This window comes from Schistocerca americana, chromosome 1 (assembly GCF_021461395.2).
Source record: "Schistocerca americana isolate TAMUIC-IGC-003095 chromosome 1, iqSchAmer2.1, whole genome shotgun sequence".
NCBI lineage: Eukaryota > Metazoa > Arthropoda > Insecta > Orthoptera > Acrididae > Schistocerca > Schistocerca americana.
Window position 1 is genome coordinate 675971819 of NC_060119.1, and position 6828 is coordinate 675978646.

A 6828-nucleotide genomic window follows, 5' to 3' on the forward strand; every position below is an offset into this window, starting at 1 on the left:
AATGGAAATGGCATTCCATTTAACTGAAAACATTTACAACAAAAGATCAGTATCGTTCAATGCAAAGTTAAGGCATTACTGCAGTGTTATCCGTCCGGAGGTCTTGTACGCTTCTGAATGCCTAGTAATGAACAAAAAAGGCCTAGTCGAAAAAACGGAGGTCATGAAAATGAAGATTTTGAGAAAGATCATAGGTCCCATCAAAGAGAATGGGGAATATAGAAGACGTCATAATCAAGAACTGTATTCCCACATAGAGAAGATAACCGATACCACCAGGAAAAGAAGGATTATGTTTTATAGACATACGACCCGAACGATCCCGGGAAGACTCACCAAACTTTCAGGAGAAGAAAACAAAATGGTCCAGGTTCGCAAGAGGTGGAGAAAGACCTTAAAGAAGTGGGGATCACCCATAATACCGGCCGCGGTGGCCGTGCGGTTCTAGGCGCTCCAGTCCGGAGCCGCGCTGCTGCTACGGTCGCAGGTTAGAATCCTGCCTCGGGCATGGGTGTGTGTGATGTCCTTAGGTTAGTTAGGTTTAAGTAGTTCTAAGTTCTAGGGGACTGATGACCACAGCAGTTGAGTCCCATAGTGCTCAGAGCCAATCACCCATGATGACATTTTGGAGCGTGCCCCACTCAAGGAGAAACTTACGGCGTGGCAGGGTTTCCAAGAAAAGCCAAAACTAAAAACAGGAAAGTCTTGGACCCAGGAGAGGAAGGAGCAGCGCCGAGAACGAATGCCGGAGCACTGGGCAAAGATCAGAATGCGTAAAGCACGACAGTTGAAATAACGTGGTCCAAATATGGCCTATACGAAATGAATGAATTCTGATGTCAGATCAACGTCACAGAACGCATACACGCAGCTACACGAGAAAGAGCTCTTAATGATCTGATGATGGCTGCAAGCTGGAATCAGTCGTCGGGAATGTAGTAATGTGCGATAAAGTCGGATATCTATGCATAAAGAATACTTTTGATTTCCCTGAAATAGCGTCGTTTACAGAGGCCTGGAAAGTGCGCATACACACGACGTTGCCACAACGGGTATATTAACCACTCTTCACGTGCCTGGATCGTAGTAATGGCGGCATTTGGTTAGTGAAATTTCGTAACTTCCCACGGAATCAGGGCGAGAACCCTGACTGGGCTTCTTTGGAACGTTGCGGGGAAGCCGCAGAAGCGCCGGCCGACTCGCCCTCGGCTGCCGCTGCGCACTGTGTAGTCGCGGCCGCGCGCCTGCCGGGTTGGCGGGTTATCGGGCCGCTTCCTGGCGATATCTGCTATCGCGCTCAGCTGCTGCCGGTCCAGCGGCGCCACGGCTTTCCTGCGGAAGGCGTCCGGGAGGCGAACCACGCTCGTCGCGAGTCCAGCGTGTGTGCTGAGTGAAGCCAGCCACCTGTCGCGGCAACCAGCCGGGTCTGCAGGCGCCGACCTACCCGGGATCATGTCCCATCGTCCCGACTAAAAGCACTCCTGCTTAGCATCTCGCCTTTGTTTTAACTCGTCACTCTTACGACTTATTCGCTACTGCCATATACTTCTGTTATTGCCTTCAGACCGAATGTTTTGATGGAGCTACGCTATCCTGTGCAAACCTCTTCTTTTCTACGTAACTACTGCAACCTACATATGTTTCAACCTGGTTACTGCACTCTACAAAACTTACCCCACACACTCCCGTCCATTACCAACTGACGATTCTTTGATGCCTCCGAATGTTTCCTGTCAATCAAGCCCTCCTTTTGGTCAAAACTGCGACAAGATTCTTTTTTTTTTTTTCGATTCGATTCAGCACCTGTTCAGCATGCAATCAAATCTTCGGCATTCCTCTATAGTACAACATTTCAAAAACTTCTCCGCTCTGAACTGTTTATCGTCCACTTTTCACTTCCGTTCAAATCAACAGTCCATACAAATACGTTCAGAATAGATTTCTTAACATTTAAATTTATTTTCGATGCTAACGAAATTCTCTTTTTTCATAAACACATTTACTTATATTACCAGACTATATTTTACATCCTTTTTACTTCGACCATCACCGGTCTTTTATCAGCACAAACTGCAAAATTTATCTACTGCGTTTATTGTCTCATTTCCTAATCTATTTCTCTCAGTAGTTCCCGATTCCATTACTCTTGCTTTACTTTTGTTGATGTTTAAGCCCTCTTTTTCCTTTCAATTGTTCTTCCAAGACATTTCCATCTCTGACGTAAGTACAATGTCGTCGGCAAATTTTAGTTTTTATTTTCTTCTCCTTCAACTTTAATTCCTTCTCCTAAGTTCTCTCAGGTTTCCTTTACATCTTGCTCACTGTGTAGATTAAATAATATAGCGGATAGGCTACGACCCTATCTCACTCCCTTCTCAACCACTGATTCTCTTTCATGTCCTTCAACTCTTGTAACTGCAGTCTGGTATCTGTACCAGGTAACCTTTCGCTTCCTGTTATTTACCCTTCCCACTTTTTTCCAGTTAATATTGTCAAAAAGTTTCCCTAAATCTAAAAATGCTATAAATGTAAGTGTATCTTTCTGCAGCCCCACTTCTAAGCTGTCATGTTCCTACATCTCCTACTCCACCTCATCACTTCCAACATTGTCTTAATTTTTCAATTTCGCAATTATCGTATTTTTTCAAATGCTTCTTTTATATACACAACATAAGCGACAAAATTTTGCGCCCTATTGAGCTTTTCAGTGTCAAGTTAATTATAGCAGCAGTCCTCTCCACACGTCCCAGTAAGAGTTTCACGAGACGGATTCCCATCCTCATATGGCAGTTCTAATCTCCGTCCAGCCATCCAGATTGGTTTTTCGGTGGTTTCTGTAAATCGCTTAGGGCAGCCTCCGCTTGGCAGAGTTTACTTCTGCTCGTCGTTCCTCTCAATTTTAGCTCCTATCTGATTCAATTTTGCAAACATTTTCTGCGCCAAAATTAACATGCGGTATGTCATTGTTCTTTTGTCTGGAAGGGGCTATTACGGTGCTTGCTCCTATCTTGAAATATGTGCGAGTGTTTCGTTATTACTACAGCAACGCATCCTTCCAGACATACAACTGGAATGATTGTGAGAAATTTCCAATTTACAATTGTTTTGCGTACACGAGGTACGATTTTTTGATGATAAATACTTTCTGATAAAACCGAGAAAATTTCAGGCAATGTCTTAGTGTCCTGAGGTTAGACCACCTACTTTCACAGTAGTGGCACGGGATGGTTGAAAGCTCATTCTCGAAGAAATACTTTAGTTTCATATTTAACGCGCCAGCTGTTCTCCCAAGGTCTTTCCGTTGCCGCGACGAAAATAAAAGGAACACGTTCGTCTTACTTAAAACAGTGAATTAACGGGTGAGATGGTTTCGCGTTACTCAAGAAACTATTAAGCACTTTATTTTTTTCTTAATTGTGCCTATTTTTTGACACACAATATAAAATGTAAACCGAAATGTAATCTCACCCTACACGAAAATAGCTGACAAACGGGAAACATACATGAATTAAAAATTACAAGTCAACCGTTCCAGAAAATCATATTATCTAAAGTCAGTGTAAAAATTTTTAGTTTGATCCTTCTGGTTGAGAACGTTTTTTTTTTTTTTTTTTTTTTTTTTTTTTAATTTAAACTGATAACATCATTGAAACAGATATCAGACATGGAAATGAAAGTTAGACTTTAATGTCCCATCGACGACGAGGGCATTAGCGACGGATTGAGAACGAACTCACCAGCGTTCTTGTTAATGAAACCATCTTGGCGTTTGCCTTAAGAAAAGCACAGAAAACCAAAATCTCGATGGCCAGACACGGGTATGTACCGCCGACCTCTCGAATACAAGTCCACTGTCTTAATTAGTCACCTCGTTCGATTTCAGACAAGATCTTCTTGCTTCTTATTTCGGTTTTTAGAATCTGTAATTCGTATATTGCACAAAATTCGTCTAACATCACACTTGCCAAAAGCATTGGTTTTCGTATGCGCACCTCCTACTAGTTTTCTTGACCTTTTTCTCAGTTTTTACCGACACTTAATAGAAATTAAGCAACCGCAGCTCTAGGGTTCGCTTCAATATTTAGCTGAGGCTACTCACCAATGTCGCGACAAAGCCGGTATGAAGTACTATCTGAAGAAAGCTGTACAAATATGCGGGCAGATCTTGATAATGTATCAAAGTTCTGCAAATATTGGCAAATTGATGTTCAGAATCAAAATTTATGGACTTTACAAACGCTAAATCACTACAATATCAACGACTGCCAATGCGAATCAGTCAACCCATGCAAACAGCTGAGTGTAACAGTTTGCGGAGATATGAAGTGGAATGATCACATTCGTCTCATTCGCTGGTAAAGCAGGCGGCAGACTTAATTGCATTGGAAGGTTATTGGGAAAATGCATTCAGTCTATAAAGGACATCGCTTACAAAACACTTGTGACCTATCCTGGAATATTTCTCAAGTTTATGGGACCTGCATCAGGTGAGTCTAACAGGGATATTGAACGAATGTAAAGAAAGGCAGCTCGAATCGGCAGTTTTGTTTGACCGTCGGTAGAGTGCCACGGATATTCTGAAGAATCTGAACTAGCAGACGTATGAAGATAGAGAAATTATCCCGCGAGGTATAAAGTTACAAGAAACAGTGTCCGGGAATCTAGGAACATACTATTGCCTTCTACGCACCGCTGCCGCAATGATCAAACTAATTATCGCGCGCACAGTTGCACTCTTCCCGCCCTCCGTATGCGAACAACACGGGAAGAAATCGTAATATATGATACAATGGGAAGTTCCGTCTGCTATTCACAGTGGTTTGTAGAATATGGATGTAGATGTATAGTTTTGTTCGCTGAGAATAATGGCAAACCGCTCTTCAGGGCTGAGAGTTTCCATTTGGGCGACAAGTAAGGCACAACTACAGGAATGCAGACCTCTTTCATCTCGGACATTGACGGAGAGCTGACACTCTGCCCCTGTGTACACGGTGACCGTCAATCGCAAAAAGTTTCTAAGAGTAAAAAACCTTGTAATATATCACACCTCCCCTGGCTGCGGCCTAACCCGGTTCAACTTTTTGTTTTTAGGTACTGTTTTCGTCGCATCTTATCGTTTATGCGCTCACTTGAGCAATATTTCTCTGCCACTGTCGCATTTCCACTTGGCTTTAAATGAATGAACGAGCCACACTTAATCTGCTTGTCCTGATACCCGTGCAATAGAGTGCATGCAAAGAAAGCTGCGCCCCCTTCTTTGTACCATAATTGTGAATAAAATGGTCAGTTTTAAAATACGTTAGTGTGGACTACTTGTTTCATAAAATCACTCAATAATTTTACATTTTAACGAGGAGGGGAAAGAGACAATAATGAGGAAAGGCAGGTGCCAGATTTCTTCTGCTAGTCTCAGCAGCAGCAGTAGGGAGGGAGGCAGGGAGAGGAAGAGGGAGGGAGGGAGAGAGAGAGGGAGAGAGAGAGAGAGAGGGAGAGAGAGAGAGAGAGAGAAAGAACCCTCGCGTGTACAGTAACGGGGACGACTCTAAGACACTCCTACTCCGGCTGTACTCTGATGAAGACCGCGCGACTCTCTCGTGGACACGGACGAAGTGTCTTCTTTAACTGGCAGCACTGTCCCCGCTTTGTTCCGAGATCGAAGACGCCTTGCACCGTGAAATTAATAATGGATTTCGAAGAGTTATTTGCATTCTACGACAATGAGACTTCCTTATTTAACCTTTCTGCTGTTTTCATCATTTCTCCCGGTGTAATTAGGGCTGTCTCGGATGCAAATGATGGCGACGCAGCAACCTGAAATTGTGTGAGCTTGCCGTATCACCGTGTTCGAAGAGACGGACGTGCACGAAAATGCTGACTGTGAGGACGTCATGACGGCACTTCTTAATTTTCTGCTTATTTATTTACTGTTGCTCAAAGATAGTGAAACAGTTTTCGAGATATTTCATTCGTTGAGGTGTTTGGATTCTCCGATGCGTACTCTGGAGTAAACTCATCATTCAATAAAGCAAGACGGGAGAGAGGTATTAATCAATACAGGACGCCGGAAATTCGCTCTGTAGTAATGGAGTTAACCGGACTATAACGACATTTTTGTAAAGAGGTTACTTCGACGAAGTTGGCAACGTGGTACGAATTCTAAAACGTAAAAGAGAGTTGCAATGGACGACAGATGGTAGGACGAGCCTCTAGGCTGTTTCGCACGCTCAGTAGCGGATCGTGTCAATATGACAAACTTCGACACTTTACGTTACATTTTTATTCATGTATTATCTATATACACACTGCCGGGCAATATTCAGTGCACGCTGTCAGACACTTCTTGTGATTATTATTCTTGCCTCTTCACACATCATTCGCAAATGGAACGGCGAAAATGATTTCATACGTGGTCTGATTTCTCAAACGCTTCCTCGTTGCGGGTACAGGAAGCTACGTCTCTGAGGGAGCAGAATCATTTTTAGATTATTCCGAACACTGGCTAGTTACATATTTCTTGCTACACACTGTCAGAGGAAACGTTATTCTCCTACTCTTTACCGCACAAGGCCGAGAAAGCTCTTAAACTTGGTAAACTAATCAGTATATGTTTAATATCGTTATATAAGATAGTTTGTTCGCAGCCTTAAGGCAGATTTTTGTTTGTTTTGGTATAAGGGTACAACATCCGAGAAAGAAACAGCATTCGTAGTCTTAAAGAAACTGATCTTCGATACCATGGGATAGTTGATCGCTAATACGCCGCAGGTCTTGTCATATCTCTTTCCGATCGGATTGATATTAGAAGACACGGTAGTTAGAAAGTCGTTC